The 20,030-nt window shown below is 36.2% G+C and overlaps 1 protein-coding gene across 7 annotated transcripts in view; it reads right to left on the reverse strand.

Annotated features, from left to right (window-relative positions):
* RASGRP1 (RAS guanyl releasing protein 1) overlaps positions 1-20,030 on the reverse strand; it is a 1,027,205-nt gene that overhangs the window by 398,501 nt on the left and 608,674 nt on the right. For all 7 annotated transcript variants that reach the window (XM_073800719.1, XM_073800720.1, XM_073800725.1 and 4 more), the window contains one exon: positions 6,253-6,337. The gene's annotated coding sequence lies outside the window, so the exon portion shown is untranslated. The remainder of the gene's footprint in view (positions 1-6,252; positions 6,338-20,030) is intronic.

Genomic DNA, 20,030 nt, shown 5'->3' on the forward strand with positions numbered 1-20,030 from the left:
AGCTGATATTGGTAATTTGTGTCTTCTATCATTTTCTTGAACAATCTGACTAGAGCATTTTATCTTTTATCTGAACCAGCTAATTTCACAAATGAGCTATGCTCAAAATTTGACTGTTAAAATGACTTTGAAGGACAGGAAAAGAACACATATTTTAAATGAGGCTTTGTAACAAAAGTAACACAGAAACAAATAATCTCCTTTGCTGAAGAAATATGGCAAATCCACACATATATTTTTGTATACAAATGAATTACTCACAATGGCAAATCTCAGATTCTTCTCACATTAAATCAAAGATCGTATCAATGAAATTGTCACCTCTGCAGTTTCCTATACTTTACCAAAGACACTGTTATTGTGGATCTGGGGTAATAAGAGAGTAATTCAATATCACATTAAACCCAATTCTATTCTATGTTTTAGACTCTGCCTCTCAACTAACTTCATACATTTACAAATTGAATTTTTTCATCTTGAAGTAAATATGAATTATGCCAATTATAGTCATACTGGTTAAATAATATGGCATATAATATTTACCTATAGGATTAGCAAAGATAAAAATATTATAATTCTCAATTTTTGTGAGGATAGGGTAAAACTGGAATTCTTGTATATAATCAAGAAGAACATAAATTGCTACAACCTCTTTGCAAGGAATTTCAAAATAGGTAATAAGAGACTCCATGTTTTTCATACTTTCTAATCTAATTCTTTCTTTTCTTGGAAATTATTCTGAGGAAAAGGTTAAATATGTGAACAAATACAAATATGTTCAGAAATGTTCACAGGTCAGTTATTTAACATTTTAAAAGCTAGACATGATGTCCAATGATTGGGGAAAAATTTTAAGCAAATTTTACTAGGTTGAACCATGTCAAACTGCCATTTTTTATAGGTTAAAAAGATTAAAGGTCAACAATTTCTCCTAGTAGGAGAAACATATGATGGAATATTAAGGGGCTACTAAATATCACTCATACAGACTGTTTTTAATGATGTGTGTAAATGCTCATACATTGGTACAATATATGGGTTCAAAAATCATATTTTCAAGATGCCTTTGAATATGTACGTGTACAAAGACAAACACACACACCTGATGTTAGGGAGTGATCTAATCTCATACTTTTACATGTACCTATCCAGTTTTCCCAGCACCACTTATTGAAGAGGCTGTCTTTTCTCCACTGTATATTCTTGCCTCCTTTATCAAACATAAGGTGACCATATGGGCGTGGGTTTATCTCTGGGCTTTCTATCCTGTTCCATTGATCTATATTTCTGTTTTTGTGCCAGTACCATACTGTCTTGATTACTGTAGCTTTGTAATATAGTCTGAAGTCAGGGAGCCTGACTCCTCCAGCTCCGTTTTTCGTTCTCAAGATTGCTTTGGCTATTCGGGGTCTTTTGTGTTCCCATACGAATTGTGAAATCTTTTGTTCTAGTTCTGTGAAACATGCCAGTGGTAGTTTGATAGGGATTGCATTGAATCTGTAGATTACTTTGGGTAGTAGAGTCATTTTCACAATGTTGATTCTTCCAATCCAAGAACATGGTATGTCTCTCCATCTATTTGTATCATCTTTAATTTCTTTCATCAGTGTCTTATAATTTTCTGCATACAGGTCTTTTGTCTCCTTAGGTAGGTTTATTCCTAGGTATTTTATTCTTTTTGTTGCAGTGGTAAATGGGAGTGTTTTCTTACTTTCACTTTCAGATTTTTCATCATTAGTGTATAGGAATGCCAGAGATTTCTGTGCATTAATTTTGTATCCTGCTACTTTACCAAATTCATTGATTAGCTCTAGTAGTTTTCTGGTAGCATCTTTAGGATTCTCTATGTAGAGTATCATGTCATCTGCAAACAAGAAGAAGCTTTACTTCTTTTCCGATTTGGATTCTTTTTATTTCTTTTTCTTCTCTGATTGCTGTGGCTAAAACTTCCAAAACTGCGTTGAATAAGAGTGGTGAGAGTGGGCAACCTTGTCTCGTTCCTGATCTTAGTGGAAATGGTTTCAGTTTTTCACCATTGAGGACGATGTTGGCTGTGGGTTTGTCATATAAGGCCTTTATTATGTTGAGGAAAGTTCCCTTTATGCCCACTTTCTGCAGGGTTTTTATCATCAATGGGTGTTGAATTTTGTCGAAAGCTTTCTGTGCATCTATTGAGATGATCATATGCTTTTTCTCCTTCAATTTGTTAATATGGTGTATCATGTTGATTCATTTGCGTATACTGAAGAATTCTTGCATTCCTGGAATAAACTCCACTTGATCATGCTGTATGATCCTTTTAATGTGCTGTTGGATTCTGTTTGCTAGTATTCTGTTGAGGATTTTTGCATCTATGTTCATCAGTGATATTGACCTGTAGTTTTCTTTCTTTGTGACATCTTTGTCTGGTTTTGGTATCAGGGTGATGGTGGCCTCATAGAATGAGTTTGCGAGTGTTTCTCCCTCTGCTCTATTTTGCAAGAGTTTGAGGATAGGTGTTAGCTCTTCTCTAAATGTTTGATAGAATTCGCCTGTGAAGTCATCTGGTCCTTGGCTTTTGTTTGTTGGAAGATATTTAATCAGTTTCAATTTCAGTGCTTGTAATTGGTCTGTTCATACTTTGTATTTCTTCCTGGTTCAGTCTCAGCAGGTTGTGCATTTCTAAGAATTTGTCCATATCTTCCAGGTTGTCCATTTTATTCCATAGAGTTGCTTGTAGTAATCTCTCATGATCTTTTGCATTTCTGCAGTGTCAGTTGTTACTTCTCCTTTTTCATTTCTAATTCTATTGATTTGAGTCTTCTCCCTTCTTTTCTTGCTGAGTCTGGTTAATGGTTTATCAATTTTGTTTATCTTCTCAAAGAACCAGCTTTTAGTTTTATTGATCTTTGCTATCATTTCCTTCATTTCTTTTTCATTTATTTCTGATCTGATCGTTATGATTTCTTTCCTTCTGCTAACTTTGGGGTTTTTTTGTTCTTCTTTCTCTAATTGCTTTAGGTGCAAGGTTAGGTTGTTTATTTGAGATGTTTCCTGTTTCTTAAGGTAGGATTGTATTGCTATAAACTTCCCTCTTAGAACTGCTTTTGCTGCATCCCATAGGATGGGGTCGCGTGTCTCCACTGTCATTTGTTTCTAGGTATTTTTTCATTTCCTCTTTGATTTCTTCAGTGATCACTTGGTTATTAAGTAGTGTGTTGTTTAGCCTCCATGTGTTTGTATTTTTTACAGATCTTTTCCTGTAATTGATATCTAGTCTCATAGCGTTGTGGTCGGAAAAGATACTTGATACAATTTCAATTTTCTGAAATTTACCAAGGCTTGATTTGTGAACCAAGGTATGATCTATCCTGGAGAATGTTCCATGAGCACTTGAGAAAAATGTGTATTCTGTTGTTTTTGGATGGAATGTCCTATAAATATCAATTAAGTCCGTCTTGTTCAATGTATCATTTAAAGCTTCTGTTTCCTTATTTATTTTCATTTTGGATGATCTGTCCATTGGCGAAAGTGGGGTGTTAAAGTTCCCTACTATGATTGTGTTACTGTCAATTTCCCCTTTTATGGCTGTTAGTATTTGCCTTATGTATTGTGGTGCTAGACGGTGTTGCTTTTGCAATCAGGAACAGGTTATATTAAATAGAAACACAGAAGCTACCATTTTCCCAAATAAAGCAGAAGTACCTGTCTCATAATCTCCAATCTCAAAGAACTTCCAAAGTTAACTATTCTTGACTTTTTAAAATCAGTTGAAAGGAAAAAGAACAAGCGGGATATATGGAGGGATTTAGTAGTATGTCTGGAAAGGAGGGAATTCATAGATTTCCAGTGATTCGAGGGGACAAACCTCCCTCAGGAAACATTTCAACCTCTGTCTCCCAAGGTGCTAACAGACAGTGAGGTGGAGAACACCATGATGAATGCTACAGATAGTCCTAAGCATGCAAGCTGGGCAGGTTTGTGTTAGGGAACAATCTTCCTACAGTACTTTTTCTAGAAATGTTTATCAAATCACTAAGGTACATTTGGAGAAATGGCTAGCTAAGGTTACTTCCCTCACTTGACAGTCAAAGTGATTACACTGGAAAGCTAGTACCCAACTTTAACTGCTAAGAAAAACTAAACGACAGTAAGGAAGAAAGGCTCACTAAATAAAGAAAGAGAAACAACATCCCTTCCATGTAAAGTATTCCATTGTCAGCCTACTTCTGGTTTGTCTATTCTCTTCTCCCAAATACTTTGAAAAGAGTCAAGAACTACGTCAACTGTAGGTGACTTATGTCCTTTTATTCAGATATTTTCTTCCTCTACATTTTCTGGGTTCACTCAGGAAAGCCAAAGCCAGCTGTATATGGTGTTTTGACACTTGTGTGCTGCTAATGGCCACAGTCACCATTCCAGTCATTTTAAGATACCTTTTAGGCATTGAGATGTATTTTTAGGGAAACACCATAAAGGATTTGAATTATTGAATTAAGATTTCTAAAACTTTTATTTAAACAAAACTGCCAAAAATATTTTCAAAACCAAATCTACTTATTTTTGAGCTGGAAACAAATATTTTTGAACCATACAATGCTGGAAGTTTAGAAGAGATTCTAAATAATGCTGAGTTTACAGTATGAGAAAAAGTATCCACTTATTTCTTTTAGTGTAGGTGTAAAGTAGGGGCTACCATTGCTGGCTTTTTGGCATATTGAGAACTAATGACATAGTCTGTTCCTTGAAAGGAGATTTTTTACACTGTTGAGTCTTAGAGAAAAATAATATTTATTTTCAATTTACGTGGCTTAAGTTTTCCTTCCTTTACTTTCAGCCTTTAAACACAGCATAACAATCATCTCCTCCTGCAATGGGGGCTGGAGCATGTTAGGACAAGGTGTTTGTATTGGACTTAAATATAGCCTTTTTGCTTAGCAGTTTAGAAAGTTATGTAAATGAGTCCAAAGTCATATATTTAGTTCATTCATGGAGCGTCACTCTTCTCCATTACTTTTCTTTGAAGAACACCCCAAAGGGAGTAAAAACCAGACAAATAAAATCTGATGGGAGAAGGAAGTCTTAACAGTCAAAGTTAAAAGCTGTTGCCTTGAGTGTGACCTGGTGGTAGGAAGACCTGTGGGGCCAGGGACAGCACAAAGGTGCCTGAAGAAGGTTTCAGAAGAGGAGAGATGAACCACCAAGGCAATGGGTAGGGGCATACTGACAGCCTGATATTTGCCTAGGGTGTTTGCTGTGGCTGGATCAGAACAAACCCATTCTAGTTACTAAGTAAACTCAGAGGGTGGCAGGGCAAGGGCATCAGCTTGAGATTCAGTTTTGATTTGTTATACAGCAAGATTGTTGGGTGGGAAGACCAGAAATCAAATTCTTATCATGCGACCCAAGTTACTACGACACTTTGGGGAAAAAACACAGTGTGGAATAAACCTCTGGGGTTACAATCACACTATCATGTTGTCATTCATTTGGCTCTGGGTATACAATACAAAGCATCTGCAACTTAATATTCATTCATTTAGGCCAGAGTTACTCCCCTTTTACTATGCCCAGTCCATAAGGAAGGATTATACATGTTTTAAATCTTGTTCAAGAGAGCACATTTTTAACATTGATATTAAAACAAATATTTTTTGTAATATTAAAAACAAAAAAGGAAACATCCTGTCATTGTCATTTCACAATCCTTGTTCAAGCATCTTAACAACTTTCATCTCATGAATGTGGGAATGGAAATTATCACGAGAGTGAAAAAGAAGGTACCTTCGGTAGGAAGTTTGCACTCTTCTCTGCTATCAGATTCCATCTTCTTGGCAATGTACCTGGAGGCTGCTAGGTTCCCTGACTCCTGAATCCCTTTCCTAATCTTTAAGCATGAATTTCTGGCCCAGCAATGCTCTGTTCTCAAGCCTAATATTGACTCCCAGGTTATGACACTCTCCTCTGAACCCAGCCCTACCCAGACTTGTATACTTCCCTGTATGAGTCAACTGGACACTAAGCTTGCTCCTAACACATCACCAAGCTTCCTAGGAATGATGGGAGTCACCATGGCTCACTGGCTATTTATAGGGCTATGCTGGGAAGACACAGGTAGTAATGAAGTCATGATGCCTACGAGTCAGTATTGATGTAAACAGAAGTTAATGCCTCCTCCCACTGCCATTCATAATCCTCTTCAACCAGCTAAACAGTCCATGCATACCTCATGATGAGGTGCAGGACAGAAACAAGAGAAACAGGACAGTGTACCTGTCTGAGGAATCTTGCCGCCCATTCAGAGATGTTCTCCTTGGATGTCTTTAATATTATTTTGGTCCAGTGGGCTTCTGGCATCCTGTGACACAAAGCATAAATTCATGAATCAGAGGTGTACAGGTGCTTCCTTGACAGTTTTATATCAGAGAAACTGCATTTGCAGCACTTGTATCAGTAGATCAGAAAAATACCAACAATTTTATAAGTCTTACGTATTACCTAGGTGAAGGTAAAACATTATAAGTCACAAGGGTATACAAGTTATCACTGAAAAGACCTAACTAATAGATAAAAAAATTAAGAATGATAGAAATATCTATTCATCAGAGAGAGAAGAAGTATTATTAACCAAATCAAATTTAACTCTAGGTATTCATACCCTCTTCAAAAAAGAACTAACTAGTCACATGATTGTTATACTTGTTCCCATCTCCCAATGAAATACTGTATCTGTGAAGAGACAATAATAGCAATGGTCAATTGAAAAGGAAAGATCTACCTATAACTTAGTAAAACAACTTAAATTTCATAGAAGGAGTTAAACAAAGAGACAGAGAAAGAGAAGTGTGTAACAATACACTTTTAATGAATTGCCTTAAAGCTGCCCTGAGGTGTGGCCAAGGTAGTGGAGCAGGAAGCCCCTGAGCTTATCTCCTCCAACAGGCACAGCAAAATCACAACTATTAGTAGAGCAACTATAGGAGAATGACCTGAACACTAGCAGAAAAGATTTTCCGCAACTAAAGATAAAAGAAGGAACCACAACGAGATGGATAGGAGGGGCAGAGACACAGTATAGTCAGGGCCCATACCCCTCAGTATGTGACCCACAAATGGGAGGATAATCACAGTTGCAGAGGTTCTCCCCATAAAGCTAGAAGTCTGAGGTCCACATCGGGCTCCCCAGCTCAGGAGCTCTGCACAGAGCTTCCAGAATGTCTGATTTTGAAGGCCAGTGGGGCTTGTGTACAGGAGAGCTGGAGGGCTGTAGGAAACAGAGACTCCACTCTTAAAGGACAGGAACAAAATCTCACATGCTCCAAATCCCAGTGCAGAGGCAGTACTTTGAAAGCAGCCTGGATCAGACCCATTGGCTGATATTGGAGAACCTCCCATAGAGGCAGGAGGCAACTGGGATGCCCCCTGGGGACACAGGTACTGTTGGCAGCCAGTTTAGGGAGTTGTCCTACCAAAGGACACTGGTGCTGGCAAGCACCATTTTAGAGCCCTCTCTCTAGCCTATTAGCACTGGAAGCATGCCCACCCACCAGTGGGCCAGCACCAGTCCTGGGACCCCCTGGCCAGGCAGCCAGCTGCCCTGGGACCCAGCCTCACCTACCAGTGGGCCAGTACCAGTTCTGGGACCTCCCAGGCTGCACAGCCAGCCATGCCAGACCTGGCCTCACCCACCAGTGGGCCAGCAGCCATTGCACAAGGCAGGGCTTGGCAGCCAAATGGGCCAGAAGCCAGCCCTGTCAACGAGTGTACCTGCCGTAGTTGGCCCACCACCCTAGAAAGGCCCATGCATCCCACATAGGAGGCACACCTAAAGCATACAGGTCTGGTGACCAGAGGGGAGCATGTTGTTGGGTCATATAAGACATCTCCTACATAAGGCCACTTCCTCAAGCTCGGGAAACATAACCAACATACCTAATACATAGAAAAAAAACACAGAGAGTTAGGCAAAACCAAGAGACAGAGGAATATGTTCCAAATGATGGAACAAGACAAAACCTCAGAAAAAGAACTAAACAAAGTAGAGATAAGCAATCTACTTGATAAAGAGTTTAAGGTAGGGCTTCCCTGGTGGTGCAGTGGTTAAGAATCTGCCTGCCAGTGCAGGGGACACAGGTTCGAGCCCTGGTCTGGGATGATCCCATGTGATGTGGAGCAACAAAGCCGTGCACACAACTACTGAGCCTGCGCTCTGGAGCCCTCGAGCCACAACTACTGAGCCCACATGCCACGGCTACTGAGGCCCATGCACCTAGAGCCCGTGCTCCGCAACAAGAGGGGCCACCACAGTGAGAAGCCAGCACACCGCAACAAAGAGTAGCCCCTGCTCACTGCAACTAGAGGAAGCCCATGCATAGCAACAAAGACCCAATGCAGCCAAAAATAAATTAATTAATTTTAAAAAATGAGTTTAAGGTAATAATCATAAAGATGTTCCACAAACTTGGGAGAATGAACACTGAGAATTTTATCAGAGAGTGAGAAACCAAAAAATACACTAGAAAGAATCAACAGTAGACTAGATGATACAGAGGAATGGATCAGTGATCTGGAAGACAGAGTAGTGAAAATCACCCAAGCTGAACAGAAAAAAATAATCAAAAAAATGAAATAGTTTAAGAGACCCCTGGATCAACATCAAGTGTGCTAACATTCACATTATAGGGGTCCCAGAAAGTGATGAGAGAGAGAAAAAAGCAGATAATTTATTTTGAGAAATAATAGCTGAAAACTTCCCTAACCTGGGAAAGGAAACAGACATCCAGGTCCAGGAAGCACAGAGTGCCAAAAGAGATGAACTCAAAGAGGTCCACAAGATACATTATAATTAAAATAGTAAAAATGAAAGATAAAGAGAGAATACTAAAAAGCAGCAAGAGGAAAGCAACTAGTTACATACAAGAGAACTTCCATAAGATTCTCAATTGACTTTCAGGTGAAACTAACAGGCCAGAAGGGAGTCGCACAATATATTCAACGTGATGTAAGAAAAAAATCATATAACCAAGAATACTCTACAAAGCAAACATATCATTCAGGTTTGAAGGAGAGATAAAGAGTTATACAGACAAGCAAAATCTAAAAGATCAGCACCACTAAACCAGCATTCAAGAAATGTTAAAGGGACTTCTCTAAGTGGAAAATTAAAGACCACAACTACAAATACAGAAAATTAGGAAAGGAAAAAATCTCATTTGTAAAGACAAACATACAGTAAAGTATCAGTCACTTATAAAGCTGGTAGGAAGATCAAAAGACAAAAGTAATAAAGTAATTCATATCCATGATAAGTAGTTAAGGGATACAAAAAGCAAAAAGATGTAAAATATGATGTAAAAACAGTAAGCATCAGGGAGTGGGGAGAGTAAAGATGCAGGGTTGTTAGGATGTATTTGTGCTTAAGAGATCATCAATTTAAAATAATCATATACATATACAAATACATATATATGTTGTTATATGTGAACTTCCTAATAACTATAAACTGAAAACCTATAAAAGATACATACACAAAAATGAGAAAAAAATCCAAGAATAACACTAAAAATAGTCATCAAATCACAGGAAAAGAGAGCAAAAGAAGAAAAGAACAAAAAAACCCCTACAAAAACATCAAGAAAACAATTAACAAAATGGCAGTAAGTACATACCTATCAATTATTACTTTAAATGTAAAAGGACTAAATGCTCCTATCAAAAGACATAGGGTGGCTGACTGGATAAAAAATTTTAAAACCTATATATATGCTGCCTACAAGAGACTTATTTCAGACCTAAAGAGACACATAGACTGAAAGTGAGGGGATGGAAAAAGGCATTCCATACAAATGGAAACAAAAAGAAAGCTGCGATAGCGATAAATATATCAGACAAAATAGACTTTAAAACAAAACTGTAACGAGACAAAGAAGAACATTACATAATGATAAAGAGACCAATCCAACAAGAATATATAACAATTGTAAATATATACGATATGCACCCAACATAGGAGCACCTAAATACATAAAGCAAATATTAATAGACATAAAGGAAGAAATTGAAAGTAACACAATAATAGTAGGGGACTTTTAACACTCCCCGTACATCAATGGACAGATCTTCCAGACAGAAAATCAAAGAGGAAACACCGGCCTTAAATGATACATTAGACCAGATAGACTTAGTATATATCTATAGAGCATTCAATCCAAAAGCAGCAGAATACAAATTTTAAGTGCACATGGGACATTCTCCAGGATAGATCACATGCTGGGCCACAAAACTAGTCTCAGTAAATTTAAGGAGATTAAAATCATATCAATCATCTTTTCTGACCACCATGCTATGAGACTAGAAATCAACTACCAAAAAGATGCATAAAACACAAACATGTGGAGGCTAAACCATATGTTATTAACCAAGTCACCAAAGAAGTCAAAGAGGAAACTAAAAATATACTTGGAATCAAACGAATGGAAACACAACATTCCATAATCCATGATATACAGCAAAAGCAGCTCTAAGAGGGAAGTTTAGAGTGATACAAGCCTACCTCAGAAAACAAGAAAAATCTCAAATAAACAAACTAATCTTACATCTAAAGGAACTAGAAAAAGAACAAAACTGAAAGTTAGTAGAAGGAAAAACATTAATAAAGATCAAAGCATAAATAAGTGAAGTAGAGACTAAAAAGCAATAGAAAAGATCAATGAAACTAAGAACTGGTTCTTTGAAAAGATAAACAGAATTTGATAACCTTTAGTCAGACTCATAAAGAAGAAAGAGAGAGGTCCCAAATTATTAAAATCTGAAATGAAAGAGAAGTTACAACCGACACCACAGAAATACAAAGGATCATAAAATATTACTATGAACAATTATACACCAATAACATGGACAACCTAGAAGAAATGGGTAAATTCCAAGAAAAATATACTCTCCCAATATTGAATCAGGAAGAAACAGAAAATATGAACAGGCTGGTTACCAGTAATGAAATTAAATCCATTATTAAAAAAAAAAAAGAAAACTCCCCAAAAACAAAAGTCCAGGACGATATGGCTTCACAGGAGAATTCTACCACATTTAAAATACAGTTAACATCTATCCTTCTCAAATGATTCCAAAAAAGTGAAGAGGAAGGAACACTTTTGAACTCATCCTCTGAGGCTAGCATCACTCTGATTCCAAAAGCAGACAAAGACAGCACAAAAACAGAAAATTATAGATTAATATCACTGATGAACATAGATGCAAAAATGCTCAACAAAGTATTAGCAAACTAAATTGAACAATACGTTAAAAGCATCATGCACCATAATCAAGTGGGATTTATTCCAGGGATATAAGTATGGTTCAATAGCTGCAAATCAATCAATGTGATATATCACAATAACAAACTGAATAAAGATAATCATATGATCATCTCAATAGATGCAGAAAAAGCTTTTGCCAAAATTCAATATCAATTTATGATAAAAATTCTTAACAAAGTGGATATAGAGGGAGCATACTTCAATGTATAAAGGGAGCATACTTCAACAAAATAAAGGTCATATATGACAAACCCACAGCCAAGGTCATACTCAACAGTGAAAAGCTGAAAGCATTTCCTCTAAGATCAGAACAAGACAAGCATGCCCACCCTCACCACTTATATTCAACATAGTATTGGAAGTTATAGCCACAGCAATCAGACAGACAAAGAAGTAAAAGGAATACAAATTAGAAAGAAGTAAAACAGTCATTGTTTATAGATGGCGTGGTGCTACATAGAGAAAATCCTAAAGATGCCACCAAAAAACTATGAGAGCTCATCAGTGAATTCATAAGGTTGCAGGATATAAAACTGTTGTACAAAAATCTGTTGCATTTCTATACACTAGCAACAAACTATCAGAAAGAGAAGTTAAGAAAACAATCTCAGTTACATTTGCATCAAAATGAATAAAACACCTAGTAATAAATCTAACCAAGGAGGTAAAAGACTGATCCTTGGCAAACTTTAAGCATTGATGAAAGAAATTCAAGACAACAAAAACAAATGGAAAGATGTACTGTGTTCATGGATTGGAAGAATTAATATTGTTAAAATGACCATACTCCCTCAAGGCAATCTACAGATTCAACGAAATCCCTGTCAAAATACCAATGGCATTTCTTTCTCACAGAACTAGAATAATTCTAGAATTTATATGAAAGCACAAAGACCCTGAATAGCCAGAACAATCGTGAGAAAGAAAACAAAGCTGGAGGTATCAAATGCCCTGATTTCAAACTATACTACAAAGCTACAATAATCAAAACAGTATGGTACTGGCACAAAAACAGACATACAGATCAATGGAAGCAAATAGAGATCCTGGAAATAATCCCATGCTTTATATGGTCAATTAATCTATGATAAAGGAGGCAAGACTAGGCAGGGAAAAGTATTATTGGGAAAACTGGACAGTAATATGCAGAAGAATCAAACTGGACTACTTTCTCATACAATATACAAAAATAAATTCAAACTGGATTAAAGACTTAAATGTAAGTGCTGAATCCATAAAACTCCTAGAAGAAAATATAGGCAGCTCACTGTTTGACATCAGTCTTAGCAATATTTTTTTGGATATGCCTCCTCAAGCAAGGGAGACAAAAGCAAAAATAAACAAATGGGACTACATCAAACTAAAATGCTCTTGCACAGCAAAGGAAACCATCACTAAAACAAAAAGAGTGCCAACTGAATGGGAGAAGATATCTGCAAATGATATGTTTAATAAGAGTTTAATATCCAAAATATACAAAGAACTCATATAACTCAACTTAAAAAAATAAACAACCCAATTAAAAAATGGGCAGAGGGCCTGAATAGTTACTTTTCCAAATAAGACATACAGATGACCAACAGACTCATGAAAAGACACTCAAAATCACTAATCATCAGGGTAATGCAAATCAAAACCACAATGAGATACCACCTCACACTTGTCAAAATGACTATCATCAAAAAGACAACAAAATCATAAGTGTTGGTGAGGATGTGGAGAAAAGGGAACCCTTGTACACTGTTGGTGGGATTGTAAATTGGGGCAGCCACTATGGAAAACAGTATGGAGGTTCCTCAAAAAGTTAAAAATAGAACTGCCATATGATTCAGCACTTTCACTTCTGGGTATTTACCCAAAGAAAATAAAACACTAATTCAGAAAGTTATATGCACTCCAATGTTCATTGCAGCATTATTTACAACAACCAAGATATGGAGAAAACCTAAGTGTCCATCGATAGATGAATGGATAAAGGTGTGGTGTGTGTATGTATAAACACACACATACACACACATATATAACACAACGGGATATTACTCAACCATTAAAAAGGAAATCTTGCCATTTGTGACAACATAGATGGATCTAGAGGGCATTATGCTAAATGTATTAAGTTAGAGAAAGACAAATACCATATGATCTCACTTATATGTGGAATCCAAAAAAACAAAACAAACAAACAGAACAAAATGAAAACAGACTCATAGATACAGAGAACAAATGGGTGGTTACCAGAAGAGAGGCAGGTAGATGGTGGGGGAAATAGGTGAAGGTGATTATGAGGTAAAAACCTCCAGTTATATAATGAATAAGGCACAGCAATATAATATAAAACATAAGAAATATGGTCAATAATATTGTAAGAACTTTGTATGGGGACAGATGGTTACTTGACTGATCATGGTGATCATTTCATAATGTATGTAAATGTCAAATCATTCTGGTATATACCTGAAAGTAACATAATATTGTAAGTGAACTATATTTCAATTAAAAATGAAGCAAAATAAATTTGGTAACATTTACAGATTAAAAAAACTATTCCTTTAAGTTAAATCACAAGCTATTTTTTTTTTTACCTGACAGCACCGTAATTGCACAATACTGTAAAATACATTTGATTTCACTTTATTTATTAGATGCATTTCTGAATATTATCAGCAAAGGGAATTTATGTATAATAATTTGAATCAAATATTTGTGTCCCTTTTATATGTGTTTTAACTTAGAAAACATAGTCTTACAGAAATTATATCTACCTCAGCATGGATTATAATAAAAATCACACTTAACATTGATTCTGAAAAACTTTCTGAATTGTTCTCCTTGTTGTGTAGGATAGTACCATAAACTCTGCACAAAGAAAATACTCCACAGTAGATTAAAGCCATAATGCACCAATGCATATTAAAATGTACCATATATATATAGTAAATTTCCTCAGATTTCTTATTCCTTTGAAGATGCTTAATTGTGAGGCCATCAGAGTAGTGAGTCCATTCTCTTAGGGATAGAGCAGTACTTGCTCAGTGGACTTTTTTCTCTTCTCTCAAAAAACAATTCTTTTTGTTTCTACCTGTTGGTTTTAGAAAGTGTTGCTCACCTACTACCAGAGAAATATTTTAAAGTAGCAGCTATAAATCTAAATTAATTCAATATGATTTCTTCTGGAAAGCCAGTTAGAAATGATTTGAAGAAGTTCACCTGGATGTTTACAAAGTGATCTTTTATTTTTGTTTCTTTGTGTACCACTATCAGCAAGAAACACAGCAGACTCTCGGCAATGCAGGCTGGAGCCCCAAAATCAGAGAAGGGGCAGCCCTGACATTCATATATTTAAATCAAGCCACCACTATGAATCATAAAACACAGAAAAACAAAATCATTCTAGAAGGATATGTACTCAAGGTAATATATATTTACACATATTTTCTGTGAATGCCTACAAGTATGTGTTTTCTGGAAAACATAAATTTTACCAAGAATTTGGAAAATTATCTCCAATTAGTTGGCACTAAGGAATTTAAGCATTGGATTGGTAATTTAGCTATCTATGATTCCAACCCTGTGACTCTATGTTCTATGAAACCTTCTGAAAAACTAAAAGGTATTTTTAAAGCTCTTATTTGTTTTGTAATTTTGAAAACACCATCTTAGGACAAAAGACTTCTTGATACAGTCTAGATAAGCAAGAACCCTAATTAATAAAATTACCTTCTGACTATAATATTTCTCATCCTATTTGTCCTCATCATTTTGAAAGAATGGACGCCAGCATTTAAAAGCCAATGTAAACACCAGAAGTCAGTGAAGTTATTCAGAGAGAACTTCTGGTCACTTCTAAAGATGCAGCATTTTTTAAAGATTCCATTTAGTCTGCCCGTTACAAGCAATTTAAAACTTTCTTATTCTTCTTTATGTGGAGTTACAATTTCTGACTAAACACTTTTTTTTTAGTTATTGGGCAGTTTAATCCAAAATAGGGCTCCACAGTACATGAACCACTAGACAGGAATGATATAGTCCAGCTTAGGAAGAAAACATGTGTCTAGCCTTTAAAGATTTTATGTCTTTTTTATTAAAAACAATTAAGACAGACTGAAGATTTCACTTATTTTTGTGTACATTTTATACATAATATATATGCATAGATTCAATCCATTAAAAATGTTTGCTACATTACCTCACACTAATTATTAATATTGAAGTACAGATCTTAGATCTTCTCCATGAAGTCTAATGCATAAGCTTTTCCTATGCTTAAAGTGATAAAATGAAAGGAACAACTCAAATAAAATTACCAACTATTCTTTATTCATAACAACTCTATTTTAATATCTTTTTAAATCTTGCAAAAATGGTAAATTAGAAGATAATTAGTTGCACTTGCACCTGGAAGCTGTATTAAGGTAGTGGATTCAAGTTTTCTGATGGAAACTTCTAACCTTAATACCCTAAAACCAAATCAAAAAAACAAAGCAAAACAAAGTGTCCAAAATTTGAAGTTTTCATGTAATCTACTTTCATAATGAAAACACTGGTGGCTAAGGAAAGAAACAGAAAATTCTCATGAGGAGCAGAGCATTATAGCAGAGTGAAGCTCTGCCCTTATTCCTAGAAGCAGTGCTGGCAAGTGAAAAAAACCAATAGAATTCTAATATCCCAGATGTAAGGAAAAGCAAATTCAGTGAAAATGGCTCCTTGCTGAAAATACATGAAATGGAGTAAGTGGACCAAAAGATCATACTCTGTGATGGAGGAGGGTCCATAGATAAGCACTGAGCTGCAGGTATACACACTAATATTTGGCATAATCAATCTCTGTAGCTATCATCTATCTACCCTTCTAAATTATATATTATACAATATAGTTACATGTTATTTTATAATAATATATAATGTAATTATATTAGATATTAATCTTTCTTATATATTTAATATAATTGATAATATCTGTATTATATAATCAATATTACTATATAATGTATATCATACCTTATATACATATCTTAAATATGGGTATGTGTGTATATATAATATATATAATACATAATATATTTAATTCAGAGAATAATGAACTATTAGAAATGAAGAATTAGTAGTAGAAATGAATAATTCAATAGAAGATTTAGAAGATAAAGGTAAGGAAATCCAGAAACTAGAATTTTTTGAAAAGAGTAGAAAATAAGAGGGAAATAATTTAAAAATTAGAGCATTATAAGAATGTGGTGTGCCATCTGACTAAAAGGAGTTTCATAAAGAGAGAAAAGAGGTGAGGAATTATCAAATGAATAATAAAATACAATTTCCTAGAACTGAAGGAGAAAAGTCCATAGATTAAAAGGGCCCAGTAAGTGTTCAGAATAAATTAGGGAAAAAAAAGACCCACCAGACTGATGACACAGTTATGCTAACATGAGATTCTCTGTTTTGTAACCAACCCTCTTTTTTTTTTTGTAATCCATAGTGAAATAAGTGACAAATCTGACTTGCTATTTTTTCCAATCTTCAAAACTGAACCAAACTTTATGATGTGGGTCAGACTTTATGAATTAGAAGTTAGAAATTTTAGAACACTGGCATAAAAATAATATATATTTGCACCCAGAGAAATAAAGCACATCAAATAAATAGGTATCAGAATGGCACAGAATTCTCAAAGCAGCACCAGGAGCTAAAAGAAACTAAAGTAATACCTTCAAAATTTGAAGGGAAATGATTTCTATACCTAGAGAAACTGTTAGTCAAATATAAGAAAATGAATACATTTCCAATATAAAAAATCTAAAATACTGACCACCCTATCTATACCTTTTCTCAGGAAGAAGTTCTACTCCACTATTATAAGAGTTAAGGTAAAACAGACAGACATGCAACCTAAGAGGTCCAATGTAGGCGAAAAGCAAAAGGAACTCCCAATCTCCAAGGTTTGGAGTTAGGTGGGAAAGGAATGAGGATGGAAAGTTCCAGGAGGAGTAGCATAGCCAAACCCAGGTTGATTTCCCCCAGTGAACTGCTAGGATAACAGCTGCCCAGCAGACCCAGAGTCACTATGCCATATAAGAAGAGTTTTAAAGTTCTAACAGAAGTTTGGGAATAAATTAGTAATAGGGCCATAAAAACAAAACTACTAAAATCGAGGCAGCTAATTACTTCAGAGGAGAAAATTTAGCAGAAAGAAAACGTAATTATAGTATACTACTTGGCTCAGCTGCAAACAATGAAAGCATAACATTGGTCATAAAATTAGAGTAATGAATATTGGTTTTGTTTTTTAAGTGATTTAACCAAGTAATAATAGCATATTTAAGTTTGGTCAGTGACAGGTTAGTCTTTGGTGGGCTCCATTTTCCTCCATTCATTCAGTGAGATTTACTTAAACAGAAACATGCATGGCCATGCTGAGAAGTAGAAAACAGTATTTTTTTTCCTACTGCCATACCCAATGCCAACTCTTGGCTTTTCTGACTGGCTTGGCTCACCAGCCAGATTTCTTAATTGCAAAAGTGAGTCATTAGGGCTTCCGTGGTGGCGCAGTGGTTGAGAGTCCGCCTGCCGATGCAGGGGACACGGGTTCGTGCCCCGGTCTGGGAGGATCCCACATGCCGCGGAGCAGCTGGGCCCGTGAGCCATGGCCGCTGAGCCTGCGCGGCCGGAGCCTGTGCTCCGCAACGGGAGAGGCCACAACAGTGAGAGGCCCGCATACCGAAAAAAAAAAAAAAGTGAGTCATTAAAGTTGAAATTAAACTAGCTTCTTCATTGTCACAGTTGGACATGGATGCCTGTGGGAAAATCAACCTGGGTTTGGCTGTTACCTCCTGGAACTTTCTATCCTCATTCCTTCCTCACCCAACTCCAAACCTTGGTAATCCATGCTGTATTTCTTGCTCTTTTAATTCTAATGCTCTTCTATTTCCTCTCCTTCTTCAAGAACAATGGTCACAAAATGATGCTCAGAGACCATGTTTTGTTTGGCCTGAAAAGGGTTTTAATTTCTTGTAAGCATTAAAAAAAAAAGTGGGAGATTCACATAAGAACCCCAATTTCTGTATTTGCTTGAAAAATTGTTAGATCAAACACACTGGTCATCCATTCTGACATGACTGCAATTAGCGAAAGCTGAGTACTGACATGCATATTCTTTCTAATTCACCACAGTTCAACACTCTTTGATGTCTCTTGCCCCCAGCCTATTTAGTTCGCTTATGCAATTTCCCATTCTTGCAGGCATTCGGGTTTACAATTCCTGTTCTAAACTCTGGTTTCTGCACTACAACTCTACTGGTGCAGCTTGCTTAAAGGTTAATAAAGGCTTCTTTTTTGCTACCACTGGTGGCCTTTGGGCAGAAGTCTTCCTTCTTATATTTCTGCGCTGGTTGAAATTAGGGCCACTTAAATGAGATTCCTGTTCTCTGAGAGATAATGTACCTCCTATTATTCCTGGACCATCATCCCATGAACTTCTATGTCAAAGCAGTTCCGGTTGTGCACCCTTTTGCTTGCCACTGAACTTGAGCCAAGAATGTTAATTTTGCCGTCTATAAATGTTTGATTTTGTAGCTCTGTTTAAACAGTGGTTTGTGGCTCTTCCTTGATTTCACTTTGAGTTCCATTAAGGATCTGGACTGTTACCAGTTATGCAGGGACGTGGAGTATGTGACAGAGGAGACACTGAGTTGGTGCTTGGGAGACATGAGTGCCGCTTCTCTCCTTCTCTACTCAGTAGATGTGTGATTTTGAAAATGTCACAATCTTTCTGAGATGTAGAACTAGGGAAAATAATTTCTTCATGGGTTTAAGGCTTCATAATTTTCAGTGAAATTTTCTGTATGTAATCTCATTTGATGTCTATGTTTTACAAACGGGGAACATTAAGGAAGAAGTGATCTGCCTTGGATCATAGGACTAGTCCATGAATGAGCTAGGACTGGGATCCAGTCTTGTAGTTTCCAGGTAAGTCTTTATTCTACTACACAACAGGGCATTCCCCAAAAGACCCTGCCTTTTTTGAGGTACACTTTTTACCATTCTCTGTTTTTAAAACTCATGATCTCTTTTGTGTCAGCCTAATCTATTCCCAAAACAGCATTCACGATCTGAATGGACATTCAGAGGAGAGGGCCTGCATTCATCGAAATTTTGCTCCTTCCATTTTCCACGGTCAATGTCATAGGCTGGACCTTAACAGGGGTCACTCTTTCAACGCTGGTTGAACACTGAGTTAATGACACAGGCATACTCTAATCTCTGAGTTAATTATATGTAGGGCGAGCACAAAATTTATCATCTAAACCTATACCCTTGGGAGAAAGGAAGTGGCATAATTTTTTACTCTTAACATGTATTAATTGGGATAATCATTCTCACATAAAGCATTTGCATAGTGCCTGGCACATAGCAGGTATTCAATAAATGGTAACTTTTAAAAGGAACCTTACCAAATGAGGTGAAAGGAGTTGATAATTTACTAAAGAGTATACTCAAGAGTTGTTCCCTTAAAAAGTAGCCCAGAGCAATGGCTTTATGGTGGGAAAAAAATGTTTTATTTCTTGTACTTAACGTGGAATTTGAAGTCTATTAGACTTTTCACCTAGGAACCAACTGCAAGGGTGAAGAAACTTTGTAGGCAAACTTAGAGGTGAAGATAATTTCTAAGGAGAAAAACTTGGAAGACAAAGAGTCAGGGCCACAGAAACAATCATTATAAAATCAGGGATATTGGAAATAATATTT

The sequence above is a fragment of the Tursiops truncatus genome, chromosome 2 (assembly GCF_011762595.2).
Source record: "Tursiops truncatus isolate mTurTru1 chromosome 2, mTurTru1.mat.Y, whole genome shotgun sequence".
In the NCBI taxonomy this organism is placed as follows: domain Eukaryota; kingdom Metazoa; phylum Chordata; class Mammalia; order Artiodactyla; family Delphinidae; genus Tursiops; species Tursiops truncatus.